Raw genomic sequence first — 18368 nt, forward strand, 5'->3', positions numbered from 1 at the left:
ATTAAAATGGAGTCTATGGGAAATGGCCTTTCCGTGAACTTTCTGGATAACTGGTTTACGGATAATGAATCCCAAACCTATACTATATATATATATTTTTTTCATAACAACAACAGTGCTAAAGTCTGGAAGGCAGCACAACTAGCTACGCGGATATCACAGCCCCCCCCCCTTCAGGACTGTGAGAAAATCGAACCCTTAAAACAACTATTTACTTTCATATGGACCTAATGTTTGAATGTGCAGCTTACAAGTGTTATTCCCCTGTCATCAACTGTCATGCAAAATACTCTGACAATGTGCAAGTCCCTTACTCACGGGGTGGGGTTTCATTCACACAAATACAGAAGAATACTTTGAACCAGGATATGGGCAATAAGTCATACCATGGCCTACTACGAACCCACTTAAACCAACAATAACCACTATGAACAGGCTCATAAAGAGGCGGCAAGGTAGGAAATGAAAGCTATAGATTTCCAAACAAGAGACAAGTTTCCGCCTGTATGACTATTGGCAAGTCACTAACACCACTTTTTTGGCTAAACGCCACCAGCACTTTTGAGAATGTGGGTGAGAGGTGCAGCAATTGGGAATCATAAAAATAACTTCTTCAAACCGGCTCATATTCATAATTCAAAATCGCATTTATTAAATGTAAAGAAGTATTAGGAAGCACACCTTGAATTTGTTTGAAAAGTATAGATGCACTCAAAATGTTCCTATTTATTTCTATGCCAACAACCCACTCACAGCCAAAATGTAACCTTAAAGGGATACTGTCATGGGGAAAAAAATGAATCAGTTAATAGTGCTGCTCCAGCAGAATTCTGCACTGAAATCCATTTCTCAAAAGAGCAAAAAGATTTTTTTATATTCAATTTTGAATTCTGACATGGGGCTAGGCATATTGTCAATTTCCCAGCTGCCCCAAGTCATGTGACTTGTGCTCTGATAAACTTCAGTCACTCTTTACTGCTGTACTGCAAGTTGCAGTGATATCACCCCCTCCCTTTTCCCCCCAGCAGCCAAACAAAAGAACAATGGGAAGGTAACCAGATAACAGCTCCCTAACACAAGATAACAACTGCCTGGTAGATCTAAGAACAACACTCAATAGTAAAAACCCATGTCCCACTGAGACACATTCAGTTACATTGAGAAGGAAAAACAGCAGCCTGCCAGAAAGCATTTCTCTCCTAAAGTGCAGGCACAAGTCACATGACCAGGAGCAGCTGGGAAATTGACAAAATGTCTAGTTCCATTTCAAAATTGAATATAAAAAAATCTGTTTGCTCTTTTGAGAAATGGATTTCAGTGCAGAATTCTGCTGGAGCAGCACTATTAACTGATGCGTTTTGAAAATTTTGTTTTTTCCATGACAGTATCCCTTTAACATGACCAGATTTGGTCAGGCAGTTTGGCCAAGTACACCAATTCTGAATGTATAATAGTTTAAACCCAGGCGGTTTAAATGATTATTGGAGTGAGTTGTTTTTGTAATATGCATTATGAAAGGGTTTTTTCTCTAATATCGCTCATTAACATTTTCTCTTTTCTTTCTCCTAGATAGTTTTTCAGTTGGCTTTCAGTTTTTGTCTTTTTTTTTTTTATAGTTTTTGAATTATTTGCTTTTTTTCTTCTGACACTTTCCAGCTCTCACTGGGGGTCACTGCCTCCTAATGAAAACAAATGCTTTGTAAAGCTAAAAATATATAGTTATTGCTACTTTTTATTACTCATCTTTCTATTCTGGCCCTCTCCTATTCATATTACAGTCTCTTGCTAGGGTAATTTGGACCATAGAAACCATATTGCTGAAACTGCAAACTGGAGAGCTGCTGAATAAAAATCTAAAAGTTAGTTATAGGTAACCCTTTATTAAAGCAACACTGCTTGCCGAATTGAACAATGCCCTTCTGCTCTGTCCACTACACAAAGCACTAAGAAAGATACAAGTTAGAATCAAGCGTTAAAAAGTTTTCTGATGTGGTATAAGATAAACTAAACCAATGATAGAACATAAGACACATGATATTTTCTGAAAACTGGTATATTATTCATTATGCCCTGGTGTGAATGGCAGCAGATCACTGAGAACAGTAGGCACCTGGGAAGTCATACTACACAATGATACAAGTGAAATAAGAGCAGGTTGCTTTCCTAATTTTCTATTGTAACAGGTGTAAATGTCAGCCAGTATGAACGGTATTAAATAAGATGGAGGAAAACCGATTCTGTCTCCTTTCATCAAAAGAACATAAGCTAAATTTCCTTCCTTTTACTGTACACAGGGAAACAGGTAGTCTGTGGCCTGAATATCTGAATTCTTTCCCCTATTTAAACAATGCTATTATCATCAGGTGTCATTAGGGGTGCTGGAATAAAGATATAAAGCTATAAATATTCTCCCTACTTAATGGCAACATGAAAGAAAGAATCAGTCTAATAACATACGGCTTATTGCCCTTAGGCTAAGGCCTATATGAAAATCAACACAGGTTTAGAAGGAAACAGCGATTTAACCAAAGACCACAAGGGTTATCCTGTTATTTCTTCTTACAGTTCAAGATAAGCACAGTATCACTTCAGTAGGTACTTACAGTAGGAGGGACAAGTAGTGGTGGTGCGCTGGAGTTCAGTGCATCTATCTTAATATCGGGAAGCCTGAACAGATCAGCAATGTAGAAAGAAAGGCTCGGCACCATCAGAAAACACTAAGCTGCTCCTGCAAAAAAAGAAACAAACTATTTCATAAAAGCAAATAAGCCCAATAATAGATTCTGAAAGCACAAGAAGATGGCATGGCTTTCCCTGCTCAGCACTTCAATGCCTGAGAGGTTTTATTACTGTTTGATAAACCTAAGCATTTAGGCCCCTTGGGTAGCGGAAGTTCATGGAAATAGTTCTTACTTTAGCTTACTAGAGATTAGAATGGCTAATTCTAAGCAACTTTTCAACCTTCATTTTTATCTTTTATTTTTTTTTAGCGTTTTTTGAATTTTTAGCTGCCTTCTTCCAACTCTTTCCAGCTTTCAAATAGGGGGTCACTAACCCCATCTAAAAAAAATATTCTGTAAGGCTTTAAATCTATTACTATTGCTACTTTTTATTAATCATCTTTAGGGCTGCACCGGATCCACTATTTTAGGATTTGCCCAAATCCCGAATCCCCAACTCTAATTTACATATGCAAATTAGGGGGAAAGGGGTGAAGAGAACTCTGTGCACAGTGTGTGGTTAAAAAATTTTTTACTTCCATGTTCTGTAGTGATTTTTTTGATTCAGATTAAGTTTAGCCAGGCACTTGGATTCGGACGAACTTGAACCCTGCTGAAAAAGTTCGAATCTTGGCTGAATCCTGAGCCTAATCCTGGATTCGGTACATCCCTACTCATCTTTCTATTCAGGCCCCTCTCCTGTTCATATTCCAGTCTCTCATTCAAATCAGTGCATGGTGGCTAGGGTAATTTGTACCTTAGTAACCACATTGCTAAAAATTGTAAACTAGAGAGCTGCTGCATAAACAACTAAATAACTCAAAAACCACAAATAATCAAAAAATGCAAACTAGGAATGCACCGAATCCAGGATTTGGTTCGGTATTCAGCCAGGATTTGGCCCAAATTCTTGTACCTGGCTGAACCGAATCTGAATCCTTAAAATCATGTGACTTTAGTCACAAAATAAGGAAGTAAAAAGATTTTTAGCCACACGCTGCACTCTTTTTTGCTCTCCCTCACTGATTTACATATGCAAATTAGGGGTTGGTTCGGTATTCAGACAAATCTTTCACAAAGGATTCAGGGATTTAGTGCATCCCTAATGAAAGCCAACTGCAAATTGTCTCAGAGTATCACTCTGTACCAAGAAAATCTGTCTATACAATAGTATGAACGTGGATGCTTTTCAGACTCGTCCAATGCCATTTATTTCATAAGCAATATTTCTGTATAGCCATGTGCAGGTAGGAATGAGAAACGACAGTGCAGACAGATAAAGTGTCCCTCGAGGGAATCCTGTCCGTTGAGGCTCATGAATGGCCTTTGGGTCCTTTTTCAGGTTTTGCCAGAGGCAGCAACGACCTACTGCATTCATTCCGTCTGCATATCAGTCACTGGTAAACATTTACTTCTATTTACATACCACTTATTAAATAAGCAGAACTATGCTACAAAAAGTTCAGTAAGCACACTACTGCACCCTTTTAACAATCTTCATATTACTACAAGTCACATAGTATAATTTAAGGCATTCTCCTCACTGTGGTGGGCACATGGTTTGGTTATGGCCAGTATACCAACTGATGGTAAGTCCAGACCTACAGCCCTTCCCAGGGTCCATAAGCTATTGGATAAAAACTACCATTGGGTACAGAGCTACTCTACATAGATCTAAACAGAGAAAACATAACTGGAAGACAATCCATGCAGTTTATTATGTAACTGCTACGCCCCCATGATTCGATGAGAGGTACTACAAGCCCAGGAACAGACAAGCCAATAGCTCGGAAGCAACAAATACAAATTCCCAATGCCATTTATGGAAGACTCAAATTCCTAATGCTTTAGATCAACTTTACATTGTTGATATCAAATGTTGCCAAACACATGACCAATGCCACGTATACCCAAGTTAACGTGAAAAGGAGCCATAAATGTAAGCACAATTTTTATAAAAACATTATCTGATTATAAGTAATAACTGTGGTCGCTTGCTAAAATATGCAGATTGAAGGCCAAAAGAAATAGCATGGAAATGTTGATTTTACTTGACTGCATTTACATATATGGAACTAAGGACTCTTTCAAACGTGTTTACATGCAGTTTCCTTGCAGTGGCTTTTTAAAAGTGTAGGTCGCCTTTAAAGGAATTGTTCAGTGTAAAAATAAAAACTGGGTAAATAGACAGGCTGTGCAAAATAAAAAATGTTTCTATAAAATGTAATGTATAAATAGCAAGAACACTACTTCCTGCTTTTCAGCTCTCTTGGGTTATACTGACTGGTTACCAGGCAGGAACCAATCAGAGACTGTGGGGGGGCACATGGGTCATAACTGTTGCTTTTGAATCTGAGCTGAATGCTGAGGATCAATTGCAAACTCACTGAACAGTTATGTCCCATGTGGCCCCCCTTCAAGTCGCTGACTAACTCAGAGTTAGAGATCTGAAAAGCAGGAAGTAGTGTTCTGGCTATTATGTTAGATGTCCAGTCACTCCAGCCTTTATACATTACATTTTTGGATAACTCACTATATTAGAAACATTTTTTATTTTGCACAGCCTATCTATTTACACAGTTTTTATTTTCACACTGAACTGTTCCTTAAGCAAATTTTCAAGTGGTCATTATTTAATTTTTATAGTTCTTATATTATTTGCCTTCTTCTTCATACTCTTTCCAGCTTTCAAAAGGGGGTCACTGGCCCCATCTAAAAACCAAATTCTCTGTAAGGTTACAGATGTATTGTTATTGTTACTTTTGTTTAATTACCTTTTATTCAGGCCCTCTTCTATTCATACTCCAGTGTCTTAGATTACCCCGATATAGCCCTGCCGTTGGTGGGCATATCGGGGACAGATCCCTCGTTTGGCGATGTTGCCAGACGAGCGGATCTCTTCGTGTTTGACCAGCTATAATCAAATCAGTTCATGATTGCTAGGGTAATTTGGACCCTAGCAACCAAATGTTGAAATTGCAAACTGGAGAGCTGCTGAATAAAAAGCTAAATAACTAAAAAACCTGAAGACCAATTATATATGGTCTTGGAATATCATAACTCCGACCCAGATTAGGGAACTCTACTCTGTGTCCACCACTAAAAGGAAAAACTCTGCAAATTGTGGGTTCTACCAACAGAGAATATGTAGGTCCCATACCTGCATATACAGGTATGGGACCTGTTATTTAGAACGATTGGGACCTGGAGTTTTCCGGAGAATGGATCTTTTCGTGATTTGGATCTTCATGTCTTATTTCTACTAGAAATCATGTAAACATTAAATAAACCCAATAGGCTGCTTTTGCTTCCAATATTAATTATATCTTAGTTTGGCTCAAGCTACGGTTTTATTATTACAGAGAAAAGGAAATAGCTTTTAAAAATTTGACTTATTTGGATAAAATGGAGTCTATGGGAGACTGCATTGCTGTAATTCAGAGCTGTCTCGAAAATGGGTTTCTGGATAATGCATCCCATACCTATACTATTACTAATCTATCACTGACCAGTCTATGTACTTGCAGCCTTGCAAATTAACCATTTGCACCACTTCTACACTCAGGAAAACGTCAGCATTATCAGGTCTGAACCAGAGGTTTGGATATTTCAATGTTTTATTATTTGTGGTTTTTGAGTTATATAGCTTTTTATTCAGCAGCTCTACAATTTCAGCTACTAGGGTCTGGCTACTAGGGTCCAAATTACTCTAGCAACCATGCATTCATTTGAATAAGAGACTGAAACATGATTAGGAGAGGGCCTGGATAGAAAGAGGAGTTATAAAAAGTAGCAATAACTATAAATGTGTAGCCTTACAGAGCATACATTTTTAAATGGGGTCAGTGACCCTCATTTGAAAGATGGAGAGTCATAAGAAAAGGGCGAATAATTTAAAAACTATGAAATTTTTTTTTTTAATTAGTTAAAAAGTTGCTTAGAATTAGTATTTCTATAACATACTAAAGGTAATATAAAGGTGAACCACCCATTTAAATAAAGTTTACTTCCCCTTTAAGCTCAAGAATGGAATCCTGCTCAGTTCAACAGACTCCTTACCTTGTTGCGAAACTGAGGAACAGATGCTAAACCTGTGTAGTGACACATGAGACTAGACTGCCATAGGCACACAAGTGCTGCAGACATGAAAAGGGCCAGTGTTTGGGTAAAAGCAGCTGTTCTAGATGTCAGAAGGGGAAACCTCTGCTCCCTAACAGAGAAGGCTTTGAACATAGTTGACTACTCCTTAAACAGCGCTCAGAAGTATTGGCTGAGAATGCAACACTTAGATAAGACTCATTACACAAGTCTTGTGTTGTCTCATATAAATAGTGGGTTCAGGTGTAGACTGAATTGTTCACAGTCTGTCTACCTACAATTTTATAGTAACAGTGCTCTGGTGTCATATCAATTGAGCAAAAATGATTTATACAAATTATTAATGGGAAAGCTTCACTTCATTTTTTGGGGTTCTTTTATTTTAACACTGTTCATTTTAAAGGACAGAGGTTCTTCCTAATTGCAGGGGTAACTAGTGCTAGTCTGCATAATAATGTGTGATCAATAGGACAGGAGCTTGAGGAATATCGGCAGCCTCAGAAATAACAGTAGGTTATTTCTATTATTTATTCTATTTTATTATTATTTCATTTATTATTCTTTATGTTGTTATATTAAAAAAAGGGACGCAAAAATATAACAAAGACTTCGTGCAATATGATTTAATGGTGTCCCCATCAAAGAGAAAGGCTGATTATGTCAAGTTAAAGGGACAATATACACTATTTATAAGCAGAGTGCTCATTCACTGTTTTACTATAAGGGGCAGATTTATCAAAGTTCGAGGTGAATTTTCGAATGAAAAAAATTTGAATTTCGAGCTATTTTTTGTGTACTTTGACTAGGGAATAGACCAAATTCGATTCAAATTTGAAAAAAATTCATAAATTTTGAATATCGAAATTTATCATGTACTGTCTCTTTAAAAATTCGGCTTCGACCATTCGCCATCTAAAACCTGCCAAATTGTCGTTTTAGCCTATGGCTGACCTCCTAGAACCTATTTGGAGTCAATTGGTGGACTTTGAAAAGTTTTTTTTTTGGGAAAATGTGAATGTGCTATTCCTTTGATTCATATGATTTGAATTTGGCCGAATACGGGCCCATTTTGATCGAAAACGGACCTATTCGACCATTTGAATTTGAATTTTGAAGTTTTTTAAATTCAAAATTTGACCCTTGATAAATATGCCCCTAAATGTTCAGTCTAGCAGATTCTTTGACCCATAAGTATCTGTAGATGATAGATAGATAGATAGATAGATAGATAGATAGATAGATAGATAGATAGATAGATAGATAGATATTCATTTAAAGGGATTGTTCACCTTCTAACACTTTTTTCAGTTCAGTTGATTTCAGATAGTACACAAAAAAATACTTTTTCCCAATTACTTTCTATTTTCTATGTGTGCCCATTTTCTAATGTTGAAGTGTAAGTGTAATTTTTCACCTTTCTAAAGCTGCTCTGGGAGGGGGGTCGCCGACCCTCTCTTCTAAATTTATACATTTAGTTGATACATTTCTTATCTTTGTCCCTGCTGAGCAGAATCCCTGATTTTCATTAAAGGCAGCTGTGAGAATTGATACAATAGTTGTTAATACTCCAGAGATGCTGCTGAGAAACGTTGAAAAACAGAATCTGCACCTGAATTACTGAGCTGCCAGACTGATACACCAGAGACAGAAATCTTAAACTTTAAACTTAGATTTTGTAAAAATGGTAAAAAAATAAAAAAATGGAAAGCAATTGAAAAAAAAAAAGTCTTTACATTTGGACAACAATCTGAAAACAACTCAACCAAAAAAGTGTTTGGAAGGTGAACAACCCCTTTAATATGGGAGCTGCCATGATTGTGCTGACCTCACATACAGGCTTAAACACAGAGTGCCCTCCGGTGGCCAAGCAATATATAGAAGAGCAAAAAGTTGGTGACATCCAAACAATTATATCATAGGACATGGTGCATGCCATGCAGACAACAGATTTTGCAGATATAGGGCTCATAACAGGTCAACAGGCTATTAAACCATATTGGTAGGATTTTTATAGGTTGGTCAGATTACTTTCAGCCAACACTGTGGAATGGAACATCAGTTTGGCTCCAAACAGCAAATCTACACAAGGACAGCTTTATGACTTTTATTCCTATAAAATCCAGAACAGATGGCACCCATGGTCTGGGGAGGGCATTTTCCATGGCATCTAGAGAGCTGTGGAATCTGGGCATTGCAAATTCCTTGCGGTTTAAATTTTTAGATCATCAGGATAATTTTCTCAGAATGCTCGGTTCTAAATTTAATTCACATTTTCTTTCCCCTCCGTTCGTCACCCGTACTGCACACCTTCCTGCTGCAAGCATAATCACTTCTTATCACTGACGTCAGCCCCGAGCAGAGATTTTTATAGCTTCAGCGGATCAGTGTCCATTTCAGCAGCTTTTGTCTGCATCTGTTTTGATGAGCCTGCCCATTCAGTGGTACCAGAGCTGAACCAACAAAATGCTCAGGGGTGGGGGGTGCTAAATACTCTGCAGGAAGAATGGGCTGATGCAGCTATAAAAAGCAGATTTTTCTCTTTTTCGTAACATGTATTCACTGATGCACATGAAGCTAGCATTGCCCGTAATTCTGTTATATGCACTTATAATCTGTTAAAATGGAAACAAAACAACCACCACCCTAGGAAACAGCACAGGCATACCAGAAACTTTCTATAAAGTCATTTGTACCTATTAAGGATGTGTCATTTAGTCCTGTCCCAGCAATAGGAAACACTGTCATGGTAAGTCTACTGCTGTATAGTAGATAGTGTCTAAAATTCTGTGAAAACCAGCTTTCATTTGGCCAAAGCCATAATAAAAGGAAGATTACACAGGCAGGCAAACATGTTAGATAGAACTCCTAGTCAAGGGATCCCCAAACTGCGGGTTTCAAGGCAGTGTAAGGGTGAGCAGAGAAGATGGCATATAGGATCTGCTGGGTGACAGTTGTATTAAAACTGCTGGGTGACAGTTTATTAAAGGAGAGTTTTGCTCAGGACTGGCCTGATTTTTTAAGAAAATATTTTACCATCTGAACTTCTTAGCTTACCAGTTCATTGGAGTCTTTTTAGTAGACTTAAGATATGAAACCCAAATTACGGAAAGACCCCTTATCCGGAAGAACGCAGGTCATCTACTTGTATAACAATAAATTGCGGGAAATAATTAAAAAAACAATACAAAATGAAGACCAATTGAAAAGTTGCCAAGAACAGGACAATATAGAATGTATTAAAAGTTAACGTAAAGGTGAATTACAGATTTCAATTTGATTGTAAATGTAATTCCAAATGAAAGCAATACTTGTTCGTTCCTTTCTGTTCTCTAGCCCGAGAACAGCCAAAGTACCAGTAGCTCTTAAACAAAACAGTATTTTCCTCCATCCTTCCATCCAACTGCAGAGACGTTAGTCATGTTCTGAGTACTTCCTCGGAACTCGTTCAAGAAAAGATTAGTAACGTATGGAAACACTTACATGTATGTTTGTAACTGTTCCATGATCAGCACTTCCTAGGATATCCAAAGCCATTCCTACTGGCAGAGTTGCTGAAAGAACAGACTGGAAAGTTCCCTCTGCTTTTTACAAGGATAAGGGAGCTGCCAAACGTACTGAACGGATAATCAGTAAATGACTTGTATATCTTGCTTGCAAAATAAATGGCCTTATGCAAATAATTCTTTGATTTCATCAGTTTGTGAATTGTTGCCTTTAGATAAAGGAATCAAGTACAGATGTGGGATCTATTACCCAGACACTCACATTCTCAGCGGGCTCTAAGCAGCTGTTTAGGGGTCATTGCAAATTATCAAACAGAAAATGAGGTTGGCCTGTAATATAAGCTGATGTTACAGGGCTGATTATTAAATTCTGATGTTCCTTGCACTGGTTTCTGTGCTGCCCTGTAGTAATTACCTGTATTAATTACAAATTAGCCTTGTTTAGTGACATTTGTATTCTATATATACAGCGTGTCTGTCCCTAAGCTCAGACAGCAGCACAGAGCATGTGCAGTGAATCAGCTGAAAAGAAGATGGGGAGCTACTGGGGCATCTTTGGAGACACAGATCTTCCCTGCTAAAGAGCTGTGGTTACCTTGGGTTGGCACGAAACCTAAAACAAAAAGAACAACATTTCTAGCCTACTTCTTTAGTTAGGCTTTAGTTCTCCCTCTCTCTTTAGTTCTGTCTCTCTTTGACTTTCATTCTCCTTTAAAATGGAGTCTATGGGAAATTGCCTTCTAGTAATTTAGAGCTTTCTTGATAAAGGATCCCATACCTGTATATATAATGCAGCCATCATTATCTCAGTCCCATCCCTGGAACAAACATATCAGCCATTAGATTCCCTTTGTACATTCCCAAACATGGCTTCAAGCTCATGAAGTCAAGACATGAATTCCCCTGATTCCTCTTCTACTTTCCTTTTAACTCAGCTATAGTGACTGTAGTGCCAATATGGTGCTAAAATGACTTGCAGTGCAAGGCAATAAACCTTCAGGGCACATGTATTGTGATAAGAATAACAAGTTGAAGCCTACTGTATGCACAAATAAAGGGTATCTGCAGACTTGCTCAGTATACATTCTTTAGGTCTATATAAATGTTTCCCTATTTTATTCACAGAAAGGTGACAATGCTCTTAATTTTAAGCAATTTTAGCAATTGTTAGATGTTTTCATTACATACAGGAAGGCTGCCGAAGGTGCTGGGAGTTGCAGTTATTAGAGACACCCACCAACCTAATAGAAAGCCAAACAGAACTCTACCTTCTAATTAGTCAGCCTATTCCTTATTCTTGTGTTCTGCTTTCAGGCTGAGAAACTCACAGAACGTATGCAGAGTGCAAGGAGTCCAAGTCATTTGCAGAGTTTCTTTGGGCCTAAAAACAGAAAAGAGAAATGTAAGATTAAGGATATAATTTGCATATATATATATATATATATATATATATATATATATATATATATATATATATATATATATGTGGAATAAATACACAATTTTGACTGCAAAGAAAATCCTGTGAGTGTCGCTCTTTTTGCAAATATATATATATATATATACACATATATATATATATATATATATATATATATATATATATATATATATATATATATATATATATATATATATATATATATATATATAGTTATATAGCGCTACAGCGGGGGTCCCCAACCTTTTTTACCCATGAGCCACATTCAAAATGTAAAAAGAGTTGAAGACCAACACAGGCATGAGAAGTCCCTGGGGCTGTCAAATAAGGGCTGTGATTGGCTATATGGTAGCCCCGGTGATGACTGGCAGACTACAGGAGGCTCTGTTTGGCAGTACATGTGGTTTATAAAGAGATACTGACACCAGAAATTAAAACTTTTTACATCTATATTATAACATATAATATTGTTTTTGCACGATAGGTAACTTTTAATGTACATTAATATTTTTAAGAGTTGTTTTTTTAGTGTCAGTGTCACGTTAAGCAACCAAAACTTGCATCCAAGCCTTGAATTCAAAAATAAGCACCTGCTTTGAGGCCACTAGGAGGAACATTCAAGGGGCTGGAAAGCACCATGTTGCTCATGAGTAACTGGTTGGGGGATCACTCACTTTACTGCTGTATAGGCAGAATATTGTATATGTGGTGCATAGCTTGTACACAGGGATTCTGGAATGTAGCCTTACAATATTCAGAAAGGCTGCTAGTAACAACTTTTTTAATTTGCCAGTGAGCTCAATTATGCCAAATCATGTATTTGTACTTTAAAATAAGGCATCCGTTCTATAACTAGCCTATCCAACCAAAGAGGCATGGCATAATTTGTGCAACCATATGTATATGGGTATAAACCAGGGGTATCCAAACTTTTTGCAATGAGGGCCAGATTTGGTGAGGTGAAAATGTGTGGGGGCCGACCATTCAGCCTTTCATTCTTTGAACCATTAACATAATTTAAAGTGGACCTGTCACCCAGACACAAAAATCTGTATAATAAAAGTCCTTTTCAAATTAAACATGAAATCCAATTTCTATTTTTTATTAAAGCATTCATAGCTGCTGTAAGCGCATTTAAAAATTTCCGCTGTCAATCAAATATTGTCTGCCCCTCCTCTATGCCAGTGGCATAGAGGCGGGGCAGACAATTACTTTCACTTTCCATTCAGCACTTACTAGATGTCACAGCTCTCCACACATTCCCCCGTTCTCTTTACCATTTAATTGTGTATGCAGGGCATGGGGATGGACATCAGGTCCCCCATTCTGGTGCACAAACAAGATTCTGAGATGACACAAGGCTTGTCTTAATAACAGTGTCCACAAAATGGCTGCTGCCTGCTTGCTATAATTTTGAAATCCCAGACTCAGATTCAAATAATTTATATAGTGTAATTAAAGTTCATTTTGCTTGACCAATGTGATAAAATAGGATTTTGAATCATTTCTTTGGGTGACGGGTCCCCTTTAACTAATTTAAACAAGGAATCATGTAGACGTAGAAGTAATATTTGGTCTATACTGTTGCCTGTGTGCTGAAGGTTTTAGCAATAGACACGTACTGGCACATGGTGATGCGCCGCTCTCGCATAATTCTTTAGTTTACTGTACTGCCATGTCAGTACGTCTATTGACACCTTCAGTCCTAAAGAAGTATGCTAGAGTGGCGCGTCACTACGTTCCAGTACGTGTCTATTGCCAACACCTTCAGCACACAGGCAACAGTATAGACCAGGGGTGCCCAAACTTTTTGCAATGAGGGCCAGATTTGGTGAGGTGAAAATGTGGCCGTCCATTCAGCCTTTCATTCTTTGAACCATTAACATTAAATTACAGGAATCAAGTAATCGTAGCAGTAATATTTGGGCACATTAGTGAAATGATCTGCCACTTGTTCTATACTGCTGCCTGTGTGCTGAAGGTGTTAGCAATAGACATGTACTGGAACGTAGTGACGCCATACTTCTTTAGTTTACTGTACTGGCACGTCAGTACGTCTATTGACACCTTCAGCCCTAAAGAAGTATGCGAAAACAGCGCGTCTCTACGCTCCAGTACGTGTCTATTGCAAACACCTTCAGCACACAGGCAGCAGTATAGACCAAGTGGCAGATCCTTTCACTAATGTGCCCAAATATTACTGCTATGGGATTCCTGATTGCACTGTGCTGGGGGGGCCTCATTATTATTAATTTCATGACGGAGACTGAGGGCCGGTGTAAATTTGAAAACGGGCCGCACTTTGGACATGCCTAGTATAGACCAAGTGGCAGATAATTTCACTAATTTGCCAAAAATATTACTGCTATGGCTACGCGATTCATGATCGCACTATGCTGGAGGGCCTCATTATTATTAATTTAATGGTGGAGGCCACGGCCTAACTTTGGACATGCCTGGTATAAACAGAAGGGCTCCCTGGCAAATTGTTATACCCCCAATATATTATTTTCTGGAATAAAACAGCATGGATTGTGAGCTTTTTATTAAGAGATATTACACCTCCTCAATCATGGCCTCAATCATGCAGTAGAACATATACGCATGCTGTATTTTGTGCTCATCCAAATCTATACTTTCAACATTACCTTAAAACATTTAGCAACATTCATATGACAAATTTATGTTTTTATATTAACAATTCGACAAATAGTCTTGGCAAAATTTATTGTAGTGAAACATGAGAACATTATTTAGGAATAACTTCTTTAGCAACAACATATATTACTTTTTTTCCTGGTCTGTCCACTAGATGTCACTGTATTATCATTCATAGCATTGTGGGGGACTGTGAACTCCCAAGTTCTCATAATGGGTGGGGGGGGCGTTGTTTATTACCAAATGTCCCCCTAAGCACCCCCAGTCTGACTGATCACACAACGCATAATTCAGATATCCATGTGAATTACATGCAATTAAACTTCAGTCCAAGAGATACATAAAGAAGTACCGGTATGGCAGATTGCAGTCATTTTAACAAATAATGTATTCTAAGAATTTTAGGAAACAGGTACAAGAAAAAGGAGATCATTCCCATCTTATAAACAGGGCATGTTTCCAGTTTAACGGATTTATTTTCAATGGGGGTATTATGCAGACAACTGAATATGTTTCTCACAAGGTGAGGAGTAGGGAGGATGCTTCGATATCTAAAAAGTGCCTGTTTCACTAGCAATTAGTCATATCCAAGCATGCATCATCACTAGTATATAGTAGTGTAAAGTAGCTTATTAACAGGAGAACAAAACATTCCTCTTTAGAGATAGGGGTGAATTTACTATATTATTATATTGAGTATATTTTCCCTTTAAATTTGACTGTGAGCTAGAGGAAATTGAGTTTATATGATATCTCTTTTTATTGCCTTGGCCCATATAAAACAAAGGGATAAAAATATGTTTAAAATGCATTTCCTTGATTCCCTCCGATGTGTTATGTATGTAATTAAAGAGTGGCGTGATATCCGGCGGGCTCTTGTATAGGAGCAGATTTTCTGGCTGTATGGTAATGACTGTGGATTTCACCCTGGGATGCTAAGAAGCAGAGCCTGAAATGATTTCCATACAAGGCAAATGCTTTGCTGATCTCAGGCCTAACAAGGCAGTGTGCAATGGAGGAGAAAATGATTATTCAGAGAAACCGTATCCATTCTTACAGCACCAAATGGAGAGAATTAGTAACCCAGACCTCCAGCCAGGACAACGGCACACAAGGCGGAAACAAAATAAAAAAGCAAGAAACCTTTTGAAATTTCATGCGAGGTGCCTATACTAAATTATACATGACTATATCCGTGTATCGGCCGTAAATGCAAAATGAGTTTTTCTTTCTTCATAAGAGCTGACAATCTACATGTACAATACAGAATCATTAAACAGAAAAAGGCAGTCCCTCTCCCTTAAAGGAGACAAGTAGGATAAATAAAAAATAAAACACTATCTTTGTAGGCAATAATGTATACTATATGGGGCTGGTTTTACTTTTGGCTGTAAATTAATATTATCTTTAAAAAAGGCCCCTATATTGGAGTTCCCCATAGATGTTCTTTGGGCCCTGTCTGTGTTTCAAATGAGGGGTGGGTGTGTCCTAACTGTTCCTGCCAGATGCACAGTATAAGGGGGACAGCCAATCACAGTCCTGCAGTCACACAAGCAAAGACAGGCTTCCGTTCCCTATCAGGTCAGCCTAGCTGCAGATTGGTTCTTATCCTATAGAGCATTGTGCAGAGTGCCGCCGGCTCCCCTGCACAGCCTGAGAAAGGAGGAAGCAGGAAGTAGGGGTTTTGCAGAAATTTACAATAAAGTAACTAGAAACACAACCTTTTAAAACATATGCTCTCTATTTCTAAAAGAGTTTAATGCACTGGCACATTTTTGTTTTTTTACATAATACAATAAATATCTCATTTAAGCTGTATAACACAAGGGGTAATTTAACCTGTTGTATTTTTTGGCAAGTGGAAATTGTCCCATGATATCCCCCTTCTACCTCACGTAAAATGAAATAGCGACGGCACGTGGCTGCCAAGTGCAGTCTGAAAAAGTGCTCTGTAGGGTTCCAAAAACTGCCTGAAATAGGTTCACCATAGGCCGTGTTACATTATCTTGTTTACAGGGACAGTAGTCCAACCGAACCTGTGACCTCCACATGGTGGTATTATTTCCAGTAAGCTGAAGGCCGATCAAGTTGGATGGGAGTTGCAGATCAACAACTTGGCAGGTTTGACGTTGCTGATGTCGCATAGACACCAGTTCTGTGATGGGTACAGCTGCTTATACATGTACTGTAGATACATATTGGAACTGAACACAAAAACAGTTATCTGCAAAGGTTCCACATGTTGAAGGGGCTTTAAAAACCCAAGTGCATCTCCCCAAGCCCTTGGGGCAAGTACATTTGCATTATTTTCAACAGCAGGTTCTTCAGCATGCGATTAATGGAATATTGCTTGTGCCAGCTGCTGGGTAACAGTGGGTCATACAGAACCAACCACTCGGGCAAGTTGTTAAAGCACAATGAACAAAATGAATCACCTATAATTTGCTATAGAAACGGGGACTTATGTTCCTTATAGGGTTGCCACCTTTTCTGGAAAAAAATACTGGTCTTCCAGTATTTATCTTTTTTCCCTATTAATAACATTGGGATCAACCATTATTTTTACCGGCCAGGCCGGTAAATACTGACCAGGTGGCAACCCTAGTTTTTTAGGAACTATATGTCACAGAGGATGATGGACAATTCCCATGGACTTAATATCTCTGCAGTTAACTGAGCCCTGACGGTTAGAGTGAGCCCGGACAGAAAAGGTAAGATAATGGAGAGTAAATAAACAAAAATGCCGTGTATGTCTGCTTCTAAAGAGTAAGTACACCAATAAAATTGCAAAAAATATCACCATGCGGTCTCATTACAAAGAACCCTAGTCCAATGGTTGCCACAATTTGGAAAACTCACAATAGGTGAAAAGACCCACTAAAAGTAAATTCAGCTAAAGTAAATTTAAAAATGTTTATTAGGACATGTGTAGCCTAATTCATCTCGTGCCAAATGGGCACTTGCTCATAGGCAAGATAATGGAGAGTGGCAAGAAGCAATTGTCTTTATAGCTGTGATCAGGAGCCATTCTCTCAGGATCAATACAGCTGTAAAAATTTGGGACTGTCCTTTTACACATTTTTACTTTTATGCAATGCCAGGGACCCTTGCTGGTGCATGTCAATGGCTTCACTTTCAAGCCACCACATTGTTATTACCCTTTATATACAACAAATTCAACAGGATTTTTATATGAAAGCATTCACAAAATAGTTTGATTTTCAAGGAATTTTAATATCCCCAAATATTAGCAGTTTCCTTAATACACACAAGCTCTTTAAATATTACACGTTGGTTTTAATATAGAATCTCGTCACTGCTGTGATTACATATCTGTATAAAGATGGCTACAATCTGGGCCATAAAGTGTGACTGACAGACAGACAGGAAATGCAACCATTTAATTGCAATTCCCTAAGCAATCACAAGTGGGACCTGAAATGTAAATATTTTCCTAAAAGCTACACTCTTGGCTAAACAATGACTATTGTTTTAGGGTTCAAATGCAAATTCCTTTTTTTTTTTTTTTTGACGGTGATATCCTTTTAAACGGATTCTGTCATGATTTTTATGGTGTCGGTTTTATTTCTAAATTATGCTGTTTACACTGCAAATAATTCACTCTACAATATAACATTTTATTCCTGAACCAGCAAGTGTATTTTTTTTTTTTATCTATAATATTGGTGTGTAGGCAGCCATCTCAGGTCATTTTGCTGGCCATGTGCTTTCAGAAAGAGCCAGAACTTTAGGATGGAACTGCATTCTGGCAGGCTGTTGTTTCTCCTACTCAATGTGTCACAGTGGGACCTGGATTTTTACTATTGAGTGCTGTTCTTAGATCTGCCAGGCAGCTGTTATCTTGTGTTAGGGAGCCGCTATCTGGTTACCTTCCCATTGTTCTGCTGATGGACTGCTGGGGGGTGATATCAATGCAACTTGCAGTAC

General features: G+C 38.1%; 1 protein-coding gene across 2 annotated transcripts in view; it reads right to left on the minus strand.

The window, feature by feature from the left end:
- fryl.L (FRY like transcription coactivator L homeolog) overlaps positions 1 to 18368 on the minus strand; it is a 211861-nt gene that overhangs the window by 152816 nt on the left and 40677 nt on the right. For both annotated transcript variants that reach the window (XM_041588844.1, XM_041588838.1), the window contains 2 exons: positions 11590 to 11702; positions 2604 to 2728 (listed from right to left, as the gene is read on the minus strand). The gene's annotated coding sequence lies outside the window, so the exon portion shown is untranslated. The remainder of the gene's footprint in view (positions 1 to 2603; positions 2729 to 11589; positions 11703 to 18368) is intronic.

The sequence above is a fragment of the Xenopus laevis genome, chromosome 1L (genome assembly GCF_017654675.1).
Source record: "Xenopus laevis strain J_2021 chromosome 1L, Xenopus_laevis_v10.1, whole genome shotgun sequence".
In the NCBI taxonomy this organism is placed as follows: Eukaryota; Metazoa; Chordata; class Amphibia; order Anura; family Pipidae; genus Xenopus; species Xenopus laevis.